The sequence below is a fragment of the Callithrix jacchus genome, chromosome 15 (genome assembly GCF_049354715.1).
Source record: "Callithrix jacchus isolate 240 chromosome 15, calJac240_pri, whole genome shotgun sequence".
NCBI lineage: Eukaryota > Metazoa > Chordata > Mammalia > Primates > Cebidae > Callithrix > Callithrix jacchus.
This window is the reverse complement of record NC_133516.1, coordinates 62164831-62181634: the sequence shown is the minus strand read 5'-3', so window position 1 is coordinate 62181634 and position 16804 is coordinate 62164831. Positions and strand designations below refer to the sequence as shown.

Genomic DNA, 16804 nt, shown 5'->3' with positions numbered 1-16804 from the left:
GTAGAAAAAACATTACAGTGTTGTGGTTCAGAGCATAGGTTTTAAATTCAAGCATACTCAAGCTCCAATTCTTTTTTTTTTTTTTTTTTTTTTTGAGACAAAGTCACTCACTGTCACCCAGGCTGGATTGCAGTGGTGTGATCTCAGCTCACTGCAACCTCCACCTTCTGGATTCAAGTGATTCTCCTGCCTCAGCCTCCCCAGTAGCTGGGACAGGCACCTGCCACCAAGCCCAGCTAATTTTTGTATTTTTTTTAGAGACAGGGTTTCATCATGTTGGTCTGGCTGGTCTCAAACTCCTGACCTCAAGTGATCTGTCTGCTTCGGCCTCCCAAAGTGCTGAGATTACAGGCATGAGCCTCCGTGCCCAGCCTCAAGCTCAAATTCTGATGTTACCATTTAATAGCTGTGTAACCTTGGGCACCTCACTTATATTTTCTGTGATTGTGTCCTCCTCAGTAACTTAGGTTTTGTTTTGTTCTGTTTTGTTTTGTTTTGTTTTGAGACAGAGTTTTGCCCTTGTTGTCCAGGCAACAATATCTTGGCTCACCGCAACGGTGAGATCTCAGCTCACTGCAACCTCCTCCTCCCGGGTTCAAGCAATTCTGCCTCAGCCTCCCTAGTAGCTGGGATTACAGGCATGCACCACCACATCCGGCTAATTTTGCATTTTTAGTAGACACGGGGTTTCTCCATTTTGGTCAGGCTGGTCTTGAACTCCCAACCTCAGGTGATCTGTCTGCCCCAGCCTCCCAAAGTACTGGGATTGCAGGCGTGAGCCACTGTGCCCAGCCAGTAAGGGTTTTTAATATCTACTTCTATTAATTTCCTATTGCCACGACAACAAATTACCATGAACTTAATAGCTTAAGGCAAATGTATTATTTTACAGTTCTGGAGGTCAGAAGAAATTAGTCTCATTGGTGTCTGCAGGGCCATGTTTCTTCTGGAGGCTCTAGAGAAGAATCCATGTTCTTGCCACCAGAGGCCACCTGCATTTCTTGGCCCATGGGCCCCTCTCATCTTGAAATTCAGCAATCGATCACATTGCTCCGCCCTCTGCTTCTGTCATCACAGCTCATTCTCTGCCTCTGACTCTCCTGCCTCCCTCCTTCACTTATAAGAACACTTGTGATTACCTTGGGACCATCCAGGATGATATTCCCAACTCAAGGCCAGATGATTAGCAACACTCATTCCATCTCTAAACTTAATTCCTCTTTGCCACATAACCTAACATATCCACAAGTGCCGGGGAATAAGATGTGGACATCATTACAGGGGATCATTATTTTACCTACTATATTACCTCTCAGAATTGTTGTGAAGGCCAAATGAAATAAACTATGAAAAGGTAGGGGGTGGTTAGGACACTATTCAGCACAGTGAATGATCAATAAATGATAGCTCCTATTACTGAGTTACATAATGTTCTTTGCTTTCTAAGAATTCATTCTCCAAAATTACTCCTTGAAGGTTAACATCATTGAGAACATTATAGACCTGTATAGGCCTATGAGAGTTAGTTTAAAATTCGGGAAGAACTTGTCTTTGTGTACTGATGTCTGGAATCGTAGCATCTTCAAGCAAACAGACATTATACATCATCTAAGCCAGCTCTCTAATTTTACCGAAGAGTTAACTGAGGCCTGGAGAGGTCTATAAACGGTAGAACAAAGACTCAAAGCTAGATTTTCTCTATGACACAAATATTCAATGGCTAATCATGAGGCATTATTTTAACATTTATCTTCTACCTTTTTTCTCCCCATAATCCAGAAAGACTGGACTCTGCATGATGTCCAGTTATACCACTAAAATCATAATTTCTTGCATTTTATGTAGCTTTTCTATGTAAAGACCCTTATGAAGAACCTTCTGGAAATGAGGTGCCTGGTCTTTCATGCATAGCTATCATTTGTTTTGTGGTCTAATCAGCAATATTTTCTTTAAGCTCCATCCCTCATCCCATTTCATAGTAATGTATTCAGTTCATTACCTCCAACCTTCACCCAAAGGTGGCCACATGACCCAGGCTTGACCAATCAGTGGCTTCCCTGGGATTTTTACTACAGCCATTATCTTTTTTTCTCAGATTGCAACATTGGGGCCACCAGAAGCCATCTCATTTATTGTATAGAATTAGAGGCATGATTAAATCATCTGTTCCCCTCAAAAGATACATAGGGACTGGTGTTTATAAGAACCCAAATAAGTCTTTCTGTTCTTATTGCTTAAACCAGTTTCATTTGAATGCCTGCAATTTGTAGCTCAAGAGTCTCCACTAATGCAACTGATGACAATTAAATTAAAGATGTGATCTTTGATAGAAAACAGCTTCTAAACTTGAAGATTCCAGTTCTTAGTAAATAATTCATGAAACAATATTGAAAGAATATAGGAAACCATGTTTAAAACTTTGTTTAAACTTTCATTGTGGTAATCCTTAGCAAACTAAAGAAGTGGGTTTTTTGTTTGTTTGTTGTTTGTTTGTTTGTTGAGATGGAGTCTTGCTCTGTTGTCCAGGCTGGAGTACGGTGGCACAATCTCAGCTTACTGCAGCCACTACCTCCTGGGTTCAAGTGATTCTCCGGCTTTAACCTCCTGAATAGCTGGATTATAGGTGCCGCCACCAGGCCCCACTAATTTTTGGTGGTCGTTGTTGTTGTTGTTTCCGTAGAGATGAGGTTTCACTATGTTAGCAGGGCTGTTCTTAAACTCCTGACCTCAGGTGATCTGCCAGCCTTGGCCTCCCAAAGTGCTGGGATTACAGGTGTGAGCCACTACACCCAGCCAAGAACTATATTTTGATGTGAGTGAAGCCTCTTAAATTGTATGACCTGGGCATATGAATATCTAATCAATTACTTTAAAAATATTTAGTGTACAAAAATATTTATGTGCCATGCACAGCTAGGAGCAGGACAACAGTCAAGACTCATTTGCTTCTTCTTACACGAGGAATTTATGCTCACTGTGGCAATTTAGAAAATACAGCCATGCAAAAATATGACTAAAATAATTTCTGATCCAGTCACTCAGAGAGCTATTATGACTCAGACTCATTATTATGACTATTCTGAGGTACACTGACCCAGACTTTTTTTTCTGTACATGTAATGATAAAAGCAATAACTTATTCATACCAAGAATTAGGGTCAATGTTTCATGTGGATTATTTAATTTGACATCACAATAACTCAATGAAATAGTGACTCTTCATTATCCTAATGTTATGGCTTGAGCAGTTGAGATAAGTCAGTTAAGGAACTTGTACAAGATCACACAGCTAGTAAATGGTGGTGCTGGGATTGAACAAAGGTGGTCCCATTTCATTGTTTTAATGCAAAAAATAGAATTATACTCTTTTGTATCAGCTTTCTTTATTCAAAAATATATCTTGAAGGCTGTTCCATGAAATAAACCTATCACTTTGTTTTTAAGCACTATAGTGAACACCAAGTCACTCAACCAAGTGTTCACTTTAGATGTTTAGGTCAGTTCTAATTTGCCCACAAATGTGATGCCCACAGTCCAGGATAGGCCTGGTGGAGTTCTATGTGCATCATTTACCATGGAGAAATACACAGTCCTTCATAACCCACCACTCACCAGTCCCTAGACTGTGAGTTCTACCTCTGGCCACCCTCAGCTGCCAGCCCTTCCCCAATGAGGCATGACCCTTCACAGGGCTACATTTCTCAATATGCAACATCCTTCTGCTAGGGGGTCCCAATCCTTGAACACCCCCTGTCCCATTTCCTGAACCCTAGGAAAAATGGAAGGCAGGACTAGCTTGCAGCTCCAGCTCAGACGGAAAGAGCAGCATGTGGAGACTTGCATCGTGAACTTTTGCTCCAGAACTACTGCAAGAATATACCAGGAAAGCCAGGAGAATCCACAGACCCTCTGAAGGAAGCAGATTGCTCCTGCAGGACCTGGGAGACAGCCCAAATACTGTGCTGGTGTCCACAGCTGAGAGACTTGAAGATAGCTCACATCGCAGGGCTCTGTGCAGATAACCCCCAGTACTAGCCTTGAGCCTGGTTGCCCTGCTGGGTGGCTAGATCTAGAAAAGAAATAACAATCACTACACTTTGGCTCTCAGGAAGCCACATCCCTAGGAAAAGGAGGAGAGTACTACATCAAGGGAACAGCCTGTGGAACAAAAGAATCTGAACAGCAGCCTTGAACCCCATATCTTCCCTCTGACACAGCCTACCCACATGAAAAGGAAGCAGAAAGACAATTCTAGTAATATGACAAAACAAGGTTATTAAACATGCCCCCAAAAAAATCACACTAGCCCACCAGCGATGGATCCAAACCAAGAAGAAATTCATGAACTGCCAGAAAAAGAATTCAGAAGGTCGATTATTAGGCTAATCAAAAAGGCACCAGAGAAAGGTGAAGTCCAATTTAAGGAAATTTAAAAAATGATACAAGATATGAGGTGAGAACTCTTCAGTGAAACAGATAGCATAAATTTAAAAAAGAATTTCCTGATCCCTGGCTAGCAGCTACATCACCTAGGCTAACCATTTGAGGTGTCAGCAGTATAGAGAGGCCACCCCACTACTCCACCCAGTACATTATATTTGTTCACATCCATTGTTTTCTAAAGATTAAGGCATTTCTTATTCATGTTGGATTCCCCAGTGCCGAGCACTATGCCTGCCATATAGCTCAATAATTGCTGAATTAAAAGAAACTGAATTATTAATATTAATATCACCATTTGACAAGTACTGGTCTAGTTGTCTGATACCAGATTAGGCATTGAGAAGATTTTTCATAACATACTACTAGAAATATTTATATGATGCTTAGTATGGACCTGGAACCATTTTACGAACTTTACACAAAGTGTACTTCTCACTACAATACTAAGTAGGTCCTGCTACTATCCCAAGCCAGGCGATGTGGCTTATGACTGTAATCCCAGCAATTTGGGAAGCCAAGTTGAGTGGGTCACTTGAGGTCAGGAGTTCAAGACCAGCTTGGCCAACATGGTGAAACCCGTCTCTACTAAAAATACAAAAATTAGGTGGATGTGAGGGCAGGGCCTGTAATCCCAGCTACTTGGGAGACTGAGGCAGGAGAATCCTTGAACCTGGGAGGCGGAGTTTACAGTGAGCCAAGACTGTGCCACTGCACCCCAGCCTAGGCAACAGAGCAAGACTCTGTCTCAAGGAAAACAACAACATCAACAATAAATACTAAAAAAGAAGTAGATACTATTACTATCCCCATTTGACAAATGGAGAAACTGAAGCCCGAAGAGGTTCAGTTATTTGTCCAAGATTGTATAACCAATAAGAGTCCGAAGCAGGATTTGAACTCAGTATCCAGAGTCTACCTTGGAGGCAAGACAAATGCCCACCTATCGCTGAGCTACTAGGATCTTTATTACAGCTAGATTCTCAGAAGATCCTGTCTCTCTGCGGCACAGCCAGGGCCACTGTCTTGCTCTGAGCCTGTGGTGTCCAGACTTGAACCACTGACACACAGTACACAGACTCTGGGCCTGAAGGCAACACTGAATTCTTCTTCTGCTAATTGCTCTCAGAGAAACTGTTCGCAGTTCTCACAGCAGCTCTCCTCACATGGAGCAAACTCTGAATATCAACCACGTTCAGGAGCGAGGGATTGAAGCATATGTCAGAGCCAGAGAGAGAAACCAGTGACAGCCTTCTTCAGTGACGGAGTGTGAGTTTTTTTTGCAGGCAGGGCTGCTTTTTAAGTGAACTTCTCCTCTTCATTTTTGAGTCCACCTGTTACCAGACCAGATGGCCCCAGCTAGCCTTTTCTTTCATAAGCTTCAAATAAAATGCAACACCCTCTGGGATTTAACCAAATTCCACCCACTGACACTAGCTCCTCTTTACTCAGGTGCTTCACGTTGAATACTCTTAGAATTGGACACCTACACAATCCTGACATTTGCGAATGGGAAAATGGAGGCCAAGAGTGGGTTCTCAGACTCTCGTTGAGTCTATCAATACATACTTAATGTACAAAAGGAGCAGGATTGAAAAGAATGATAATAAAATAAATAAATACTTAATGGGTTCTCACTAGGTACTAAGCATTCTGCTAGGTTTGTGGATACAGATGAACAAGGCAAATAGTCCCTGACCCTTCACAGATCTTACAGTCTAATGACCAGCCTAAATGCAATCATTCATTTTCATGGAGGGAAGTGCTTTGAAGAAGTTACAGTGACTTGAGGGTGTGTGCCAAAAAGGTCTGACCTACTGGCAACCAGGGACAGCTTCACCAAAGAAATGACGCTGCAACCAGCGGGAAAGACCTCAAAAATGGGGAAGGGAACAGGTACTCCAGAAGACAGGACAGCTTTTGCAAAGCCCGAAACCTGTAAGAAATTCCCAGAGCCAAGACGTGAAGAGAGGTGCGAAGGGCAGCTACAGAAGGAAGCAAACACATGTGAGCTTCCTGGCCTTGGTGAGAGATGTGAACATTCTCTGGGGATACTGAAATAATTCAAGCAGAGGAGTGACAGTTGGATCTGTCTCTTGAAAAGACACTTCTGGTTTGCAGCTGATAGCAGCACAAGCAGATTTGGGGACTCACATTCAAGTCTCTTGTCTTCCTGTTCAGTGTTCTTTTTCACCAGCCCCCAAACTGAGGAACCCTGTTCCTTGTTTGTTTTGAGACAGAGCCTCACTATGTCACCCAGGCTAGAGTGCAGTGGCACAATCCCGGCTCACTGTAGCCTCTGCCTCCCAGGTTCAAACGACTCTCATGCCTTAACCTCCCAAGTAGTTGGGATTACAGGCATATGCCACCACACGTGGCCAATTTTTGTATTTTTTGGTAGAAATGGGGTTTCACCATGTTGGCTAGGCTGGTCTCAAACTCCTGACCTCAAGTGATCCGCCTGCCTTGGCCACCCAAAGTGCTGGGATTACAGTCGTGAGCCACCGCACCCAGACTGTTTGTTTTTTTGTTTAGAGACAGAGTGTAACTCTGTCATCCAGGATGGAAAACAGTAGTATGATCATATCTCACTGTAACCTCAAACTCCTAGGCTCAAGCAACCCTCCTGTCTTAGTCTCCCAAGTGGCTAGGACCACAGGCATGCACCACCATGCTCAGCTAATTTAAAATATATATTTTTTGTAGAGACAGGGTCAGGGGAGAGGCATTCTCACTGTTTTACCTAGGCTGGCCTCAAACTCCTGGCCTCCAGCCATCCTCCAGCCTCGTGCTCCCAAGTAGCTGGGACCATAGTCCTATGCCACCACTCCTAGCTCCCTTGTTCCATTTTTTTGTTTGAACTTTATCCACTTCCGTATCTTCTACATTGCCAGAAGTGACTGAGAGCTCAAAATGTGGACCCAGATAGATGGCCTGAGCCAAATTTCTTTCCCATAGCTGCGGCTGCTGGCTGCCATGTGCACCGGAGGCTGACACGGAGAGAAGTCAGAAAAGCAGAGCCAGACGAAGAAAGAGTTTGGGCAGCCCTGGGTGGCTGGTTCTCATCCCGGAGGCCATGGCTGCTGTACTGCTTTTCAGTTCTGTGAACCACTACAACAGCCCTGCAAGTTTCTCAAGTCCCTTCAATCCACTTCTTGCTTCAGCCACGCTGAGAGGAGTTTTGACACTTGCAACCAAAAAGAGTCCTGACAAATACACAAGGTCACAGGATATTCTGAATCATTGACTTGGAGCCCCAAAGTTCAAAGAGGCCTCAAAAGGTCATCCAGGCCAGCAGCTTTAAAAAAAATTCTTCCATTTTAAATAGCTCTAATCTTCTTTTCAAGTCTTCAGGAACCCAAATATATAAAACAGACAAAAGAGGAAGTGCTGTGGTAGCTATGAGAGTGTGGAGACCCAGAGCCCTTCCCACCACCTCCTCTGTATCCAGCTGAAAGCTACTCATCTGGTCCAACTTCCTACATCGGGAATCACTTTGACCACATTTTAACACCTGGTCATCTAGCCTCAGCTTGAACACATCCACACGAGCAGCTGAGTAAGCTTTGAGGCAGTCCCCTTCCTTTTTTTGACTTCTCTGATAGCAAGACAGTTCTTCCTCTGCCTCCTGGTGGCATTTGCCCACGGGTCTTAGTCCTCGGGGGTGAAATCTAGTGAATTAAAAGCCCCTTTCCTATGGCAGCCCTTCCTGATGACAACGATGATGTCCCACTTAGCTCCTAGCTTACACATCCTCACTTCCTTCTGACTGTTCCTCATGGGACATCATGTCCAGCTGGTGAGAAGCCTAAAATAGGCACGCTGCTGTTCAAGGTGTGATTTCAGGAGGGCCATAAAGACAGAAGGCTTAGAGTTAGAGAACACGCTTATTTTAAAACACACACAGTACCACATGCACACACACCCCAGAGGTCGACTGTAGCCCTTTCACTTTCTATATGCAGCATTTCCCCTGTGCCAGGCACTGTGCTCAGGACTGTCCACTGCTGAGAACCAGCTTGTTCAGGAGACTCCTACCCAGGCAGGCTGAAGGTGTTGAGAGGCAGACGCCCAGATAGCCCAACAGAGTAGGTCTCTACTGGGGAGCAATGGCCTGAGCGCCTGCAGGGCTTGCAGCTCTCCAGGACTGAAGGCCCTGAGCAGAGATTCATCCACATATTTATTTGCCCTTTGACAGGTGATTCTTACTAATACACAGGTGTTTCACATATACACATAACTCAGGAATATACCAAGTAGGCAGCTGTCACCCACTAATTACAAACTACAAGGAGCCACGAGCGCAGGGTAAACTTATTGTTCCTCAGCAGTCCACTCCACTTGTTCTTTAGCCTTCACAACATATCCATGACATTCGGTGCCATTTTTATCCCCATTTAAAATATGATGCCTGGAGGAGTTCAACTTACTGGCTCAAGTACAAGTACTGACATGCGGTGGGAGTGGGATTTGAACTCAGGACTCACCTGACTCTAAAGCTGGGGTGGCTGAATATTTTTCTATTAGACCACATGCCTCTCTTTGCTGGTAACCACCTAGCCTGGGAAGATGATAAAGTGGAGCTCAGGAAGGATATGATCAATGCAGATAACTTTTATATCACTGTAGTCAGGACACAAGTCAGGTACCTCCTTTGTATGTGAGCCTTGGAAACACTTCTTTTAAAACAGAACACAGTCATTGCGTCTTAGAGATGATTTAATCTGTTATTTGAGTGAGCAATCGAGGAAGACATGGGTCTTTGGGGTTCAAATGAGGAGGCATGACTGCCTGGTGACCAAATGGATTGCAGTGAGCCAGTTTCCCTTTTCTCTTGTCTGTAGAGACTCTTTAATCTCTTTTCCACCCAATCCCCACTTCTGGATGCCATTCTTCCCTAGAAGGAGAATCTGGGGACCAAAAGCATGAAGGAACCAGGTTTGACCACCTTGAAGCCCATGATGTTCTCAGAAGGGAGCCTGACCCCAGATCTCTGCCTCCTACCCTCAGGGGCACATCTGTGTTCCACGAGTATGTCTGATGATTTCTTAAAACGTTCCAGGTGTGAATTGTTATAGTGATAGCAATCATATTCTTGGTATCTTATATTGAGCAGTTGCTATACACAGGCTTATACAACATCTCATTCAACCCTCACAACCTGCCTCCCTTGTGAGTGTTACTATTAGCCCATTTTCCAGGCATATTCATTGATCTCAGGGGAAACTGGGTAACTTATGGAGATTTTTTGCCCAAACTTACCCACTTATAAATAGCATGGCTGATATTGGTACTTTGGCAATTTGACCTAGAGCCCAGCTATCTTGATATATTAAGAAAACAGATTTCAAAACAGTACAAGATACTACAGCAAGGAAAAGGAACAGACCACGCGCAGTGAGACGCATGATGCTCACCATAGTTACACGAGGGAAAGAAGCTCCATAAAAGTGTACAGATTATATGATTGCATATACATGATATATTCAATTTACAAAATTCTAGAAAATGCAACAGAGAACAGATTTGTGGTTGCCAGGGGACTGAGAGGGCCAGGAATGAGGTGTCAAAAAAAGCATGAAGTAATTTTTTTTTTTTTTTTGAGGCCGGGTCTCATTCTCTCCCAGGCTGGAATGTAGGGGAACTATTATGGCTCACTGCAGCCTCGACCTCCTGGGCTCAGGAGATCCTCCCACCTCAGCCTCCTGAGTAGCTGGAGCTATAGGCATGCACCATGATGCCTGGCTAATTTTTGTATTTTTTGTAGAGACGGAGTCTTGCTATGTTGCCCAGGCTGGTCTCGCTCGAACTCCCGGGCTCAAGCAATTCTTTCACCTCCACCTCTCAAAGTGCTGGGATTACAGGCATGCGCCACTGCACATGCCCAGCATGAGTAAATTTTGAGGTTGATGGAGTTCTTTGTTCTTTGATTGTGGTGATGGTTTCCCAGGTGTATGCAAATGTCAAAACTCATCAAATTGTAGACTTTAAATGTATGTCATTTGTTGTATGTCAATTATATCTCAATAAGGCTTAAGAAACACTATCATGAATCATTCTGGTTTAGGTTTTTAAAATTTATTTTTAATTTTTTTTTTTTTAGTGGGGCTCAAACTGGTTTCGTTTCTAAGGAAAAATTATATAGATACACATATATACATGCATTTATACATATTGCAGGTAATACACATATGAAGTTATGTATGATAAATATTAATGTATAATTAAAACATAAATTACATATAAAATATATGTTATATATTTATCAATATGTCATATTTATATATGACAACATGACTCACAAGGCCGCTATGTGGTCTAGTCCCTGACCCCTCCCCAGTGTGAAGTTACAGATGATAAATATTAATGTATAATTAAAACATATGAATTATATATACAATATATGTTATATATTTATATATGACAACATGACTCACAAGGCCGCTGTGTGGTCTAGTCCGTGACCCCTCCCCAGTGTCATTTCTCACTGCTGCCTGTCCTACTCTCCAAGCTGGACCACACGGTATTTACTTTCATCTCCTCCATCGCTTCATGCATGCTCTGCTTCCTGGCCTTCTCATTGCTGTTTATTTCATTTGCCTGGAACACTCTCCCAACCTTCCTTGATGCTTCAGGCCTCAGCTAAGGTGTTCTTTCCTCCTTCAGCCCAAAGTGCTTCCCCTTTGGCATCCAGTATTGTAATTGTTTAATATCTTTTTTCTATTGTTGCCCTGTATGTTTCAGGAGGGCAAGATACCTTGCGTCTTTTGCTCATGAAGGTATTCCAAATGTGTAGCACATATTAGGTATTCACTAGAGATACTTCTTATTTATTTATTTAAAGATGGGGTTTCATCATATTGGTTAGGTTGGTCTTGAACTCACGACATCAGGTGATCCACCTGCCTTGGCCTCCAAAGTGCTTGGATTACAGGTGTGAGCCACTACACCCAGCCAAGATACTTCTTTTTTTTTTGAGACAGAGTTTCCCTCTTGTTACCCCGGCTGGAGTGCAATGGCGCGATCTCGGCTCACCGCAACCTCCACCTCCTGGATTCAGGCAATTCTCCTGCCTCAGCCTCCTGAGTAGCTGGGATTACAGGCACGTGCCACCATGCCCAGCTAATTTTTGTATTTTTAGTAGAGACGGGGTTTCACCATGTTGACCAGGATGGTTTCGATCTCTTGACCTCGTGATCCATCCGCCTCGGCCTCCCAAAGTGCTGAGATCACAGGCTTGAGCCACCGCGCCCGGTCCCGGCCAAGATACTTCTAATGAAAGACCAAAATGATTTTTTTTCAAGATGGAGTCTTGCTCTGTTGCCTAGGTTGGAGTGCAGGGCTGCCGTCTAGGCTCACTGCAACCCCCTCCTCCTTGGTTCAAGCAATTCTCCATCTCAGCCTCCCGAGCAGATGAATTGAATATGAACTGCTAACCAGTACCCCCATTTATATGGAGCTCTCCATTTCACAAAGCATTTCTCATTTATGATACCTCACAGGAACCCTGTGGGGAAGGTGACACAGATGTCATTTTTACCCATTTTAAAAGGAAGCTGGGGCCCAGGGAAGCTAAATGACTTCACCCAAATGGTAGATAAGGTGAATGATGCATCAGGATCTGACCCTGAGTAACGGCTTATGGCTCTTTACCAAGTGGGGTCTTGCCTGCTCTTTGAAACCTAACAATGACTGAAGGCCCCTACCTACCTCCTTGGTTAAGTCCAAGTGTGTCTAAAAGTTCCTGGGACTTGGTGTTCTTTCAGTCACCAGGCCTGTCCTGTTCCCACCATTTTATCTCAATTGCATCTCATCTCAGTGATAACCTTTTTCTTTAATTTTTAATCTTTATTTATTTTATTATTGTTTTTGAGACAGGGTCTCACTCTGTCACGCAGGCTGGAGTGCAGTAGCATGATCACAGCTTACTGAAGCCTCAGCCTCCTGGACTCAAGTGATCCTCCCATCTCAGCCTCCTAAGGAGTTAGGACTGCAGGCACGTGACACTACACCCAGACAATTTTTTTTTTTTTTAGTGTTTTGTAGAGACAGGGTCTTGCTATGTTTGCCTGGGCTGGTGTCAAACTCCCAGGCTAAAGCGATCCTCCTGCCTCAGCCTCCTGAAGTGCCACGATGACAGGTGTGAGCCACCTCGCTGAAGCTGATCACTTCTGTCTGCTCAGCTCCAACATAGAAATGGTGCGACACAGTTCCTTCCCTCAGGGATGGTATGCCTTGGAGAGCATCAGTGCTCAGTGCTTAGCTAAAGAAAGGCTCACCTAACTCTGTTCCTATCCTTTGATCTCAGAACTTGGAAAATTTGCTTAGTGTGTGTGTGTGTGTGTGTGTGTGTGTATGTGTCCCTCCTTTCCTTCCCTCTCTTCCTCCCTCCCTCCCTTCCTCCTTCCATCCCTCCTTCCCTTCCTCCCTCCCTCCCTCCCTCCCTCCCTCCCTCCCTCCCTTCCTTCCTTCCTTCCTTCCTTCCTTCCTTCCTTCCTTCCCTCCCTCCCTTCTGTCACCCAGGTTGGAGTGCATTGGTGCAATCTCTGTTCACTGTAACCTCCATCTCCTGGGTTCGAGCAATTCTCCTGCCTCAGCCTCCAAAGTAGCTAGGACTACAGGTGTGTGCCACTATGCCCAGCTAATATTTTTGTTGTTGTTTTGGTATTTTTAGTCGAGACAAGGTTTCACCGTGTTGGTTAGGCTGGTCTCACCACAACCTCCAGCTTCTGGGTTCAAGCAATTCTCCTGCCTCAGCCTCCTGAGTAGCTGGGATTACAGCCTGGCTAATTTTTGTATTTTTGGTAGAGACAGGGTTTCATCATGTTGACCAGGCTGGTCTGAAACTCCTGACCTCAGGTGATCCACCTTCTTTGGCCTTGTATAGTGCTAGGATTACAGGCATGAGCCACCATGCCCAGCCTTCATTTTTGTTTTGTTTTGTTTTTTTCTAACGGAGACATGGTCTCTATTAGAAAGAAGGAAAAGAGAAAGAAAGAAAAGAAAGGAAGGAAGGAAGGAAGGGAGGGAGGGAGGGAGGGAGGGAGGGAGGGAGGGAGGGAAAGAAAGAAAAAGGAAGGAAGGAAAAGAAAGAGAGAAAGAAAGGAAGGAAGGAAGGAAGGAGGGAGGGAGGGAGGGAAGAAAGGAAGGAAAGAAGGAAGGAGGGAAGGAAGGAAATAAAAAAGGGACAGATGGGATCTCCCAAGCTGGTTGTCTTGAACTCCTTGGCTCAAGCAATCCACCCACCCACTTTGGCCTTCCAAAGTGCTTGGATTATAAACGTTAGCCACTGTGCCCAGCCTGATTTTCTTTCTGACATTTAAAAACAAAACAAACAAACAAACAGAATACACTTTATTTATAATCCTGGTTTCGTGCTTCTCTCAAAAAATGGGAAGAGTCAACAACTCTGTCTTCAATCAAACATGGCAGCAATAAGTTAAAGTCGAATAGTTGAGTAGCAGCTGCCCGCTTTGGCCAGGCAGGAAGCTTGGCCCTCTTCTCCGGAATCCACCGGCCTCTCTTGTTTGTGTGACCGCTTTGGCTCCTGGAGGCTGCTGAGTTTGTACTCCCTTGTTTGGCAATGTAACCCGAAAAGCAGAGGTTTTACAACGTCAGTCTTCTTTCTTCCCTTCTGTAAGTGGAAAGACCCAGTGTAGAGATTCATTTTTCCACTGATGTAAATTATACTACCACCCCAATTTAGATTGCAGAAGCAGTTACAAAGGGTTTGGTTTTAAATATATTTTCCACCTCACTGCAAGAATGTTATATGGCATATTTAGAAATCCTCCCCCTGCACCCAGTAAAGTTTTTTTTTTTTTATGACAACTGAAATTCCTACCATTCAACTATCTACCATGCTTTGAGATTTGGGGATGATTCTAGCTGATTCCAGAATTATGGCTGAATAAGCATAATACCTGTCTTCCAAGTAACTTTCAGCAATGCAGCCCCTAGCATATCTTACTAAATGCTTATTAAAAGAATCGCTTTTAAGGTCGGGCGCTGTGACTCACACCTGTATTCCCAGCACTTTGGGAGGCTGAGGCGGGTGGATCACGAGGTCAAGAGATCGAGACCATCCTGTTCAACATGGTGAAACCCTGTCTCTACTAAAACTACAAAAAATTAGCTGGGCGTGGTGTAATCCCAGCTACTCGGGAGGCTGAGGCAGGAGAATTGCCTGAATACAGGAGGCGGAGGTTGCCGTGAGCCGAGATCGCGCCATTGCACTCCAGCCTGGGTAACAAGAGCGAAACTCCGTCTCAAATAATAATAATAATAATATTAAACCCATTATATATTAACATATGTTTTATGAAAATAGGTGTATTTTCTAAAATGAACAAAAAAATGAGTAAGAAGAATGGCATGGTTTCAATCTTTGCAAATCTCCTTAGTGTCTTCCTTAATAGAAGACAGCTGGCTTCTCATATCTGCTTCTGCAGTCCGTCTATTGCAGTGTCACATGTCATGTGATCTTTGGAAAACTCCACCATGCACATGGGAGAGAAAAAGGAAAAAAGGCAACTATCCTCTTAGTATTCTTATGAAACTAGTGTTGACTTCACATACTCCCTGAAAGTCTTGGGGTCCAGAACCACACTTGGAACCACTGCTGGGATGCGGTGATGGAGAGAGACCTCACAGGAGGCAAGGCTTACAGAGAAGGAGCCAAGACTTCTGGCTTTAAAAAGCATGGAGATTGTTGCCAGACGTGGTGGTTCACGCTTGTAATCCCAGCACTTTGGGAGGCAGAGGCAGGAGGATCACTTGAGGTCAGGAGTGACCACTCTGGCCAACATGGTGAAACCCCATCTTTACTAAAAACACAAAAATTAGTTGGCCACCGGAGCGTAGTGGCCAACGTCTGTAGTCCCAGCTACTCGGGAGGCTGAGGCAGGAGAATTGCTTGAACCTGGGAGGTGGCGGTTGCAGGGAGCCGCGATCGCACCACTGCACTCCAGGCTGGCTACAGAGCAAGACTCAGTCTCAAAACAAAACAAAACAAAACAAAAACAACAAAAAAAAAAAAAAAAAAAAAAAAAAACAGAAAAAAGCATAGAGATTGTACAGCGAGGTTCATTGCGAATGCTGGTCCTGCCTTGGTCTTAGAATAGGTGCGGGACTATGGACAGGTACCCTGCTCTCTCTGAACCTCAGTTTCCCGGTGTGCTTTATGAAAACGGTGACCTCTAACCTTCCAGGCCGCGCCCCGCCTCCCAGCCCTCCCGAAGCCTCCGGGAGGTCTCAGCAGAAATTTCAGAGCAACTCTTACGTTTGCCAGCAGAAGGCGATGGAGACCAGCCTCAGCTGGACCACTTCCACCCCAGAGGCCTTTCACTGCTCCCCATCCAGACACAAGGTTCCCTAGTGATCCGGAAGGTTTCCTTGGCACCACTGGCACCAGGTATCTCAGGCCACCCAGGCTGTCCTCAGGGAGCAGCTGGAGGCACCGAGAGCCCTTCATATTGACCTAGACAGGCGGCCAGGTTGAGATGCTGGGATTCTTCCAAACCCAGTCTGGGAGAAGAACGGGTTTGGGCAAAGACACTTGAGCCCCACCCCTCACACCCCACGCTGGGCCTTTCGGTGGGAAAACACCCAGGAGCTGTTGATTTCTCACAGGGAAAGCCGGGCGGGGGTGGCCGGAAGGGAGCAAGACGGAGAGAGCGCTGCGCCAGCTCCCCGGGACAGCCTGCCCGCAGGCACGAGGCTGCGCTTGCATCAGCGCCTGCCAGGGCAGGGGCAGGGACCGCGGCCACCGGCGACGTCAGTCGCTTTCCCAGAAGAATTCCACTTCCTGCGGCTGGGGCCCGGCTGTGAGGGGGCGGTGGGGGGATGGTGGTTTCGCAGAATGACACTACTTATTTGCTGCATCACCTCGATCACACATTCTGTTGTCTAGGAGACCAAGAGCATCCTGGCAGCCTCAGTGAGACTAACCCGCCCCCGGGAAGTGACCCGGGCACAGCCCACTCAGGAAACCCCTGGCTCCAGGATGCAGGTCCCAAGAGACTGGGCCACCACTGTTCCTGGATTCTGCTCTGGGGGCACCCTGTGGCCCACCTTCCAGATTGTACCTGATCGTCAAGTTTTCAAAGCACACTTGCCCGAGGGTGTTAGAAACAAGCCAGAGAAAATTAAAGCTCCAGACTTAAGACCTCAGGAGGCTGGGAGAGTTGACTTTTCAAGCCTCTGTGATTTGGTTTGGTTTACTTGGGTAGGGTTGGGTTTTTTCTTACCTTGCCATAGATCAGCATCTCATGACCCTCTTAAGAGTCAGTGGTCTCATCCACTGTCAGTGAAGCAATGCTTGTTTTATTTTTTGTTTGTTGTTATTTGAGACAGAGTCTCGATT

General features: G+C 45.0%; 1 long non-coding RNA gene across 1 annotated transcript; it reads right to left on the bottom strand.

Moving 5' to 3' along the window:
* Nucleotides 1–13781: 13781 nt before the first annotated feature.
* Nucleotides 13782–16241, bottom strand: LOC144579438 (uncharacterized). The gene is made up of 2 exons (XR_013526932.1): nucleotides 15722–16241; nucleotides 13782–14074 (listed from the first exon to the last, which is right to left on the bottom strand). It is a non-coding gene; the product is annotated as an uncharacterized LOC144579438 (long non-coding RNA).
* Nucleotides 16242–16804: the final 563 nt, after the last annotated feature.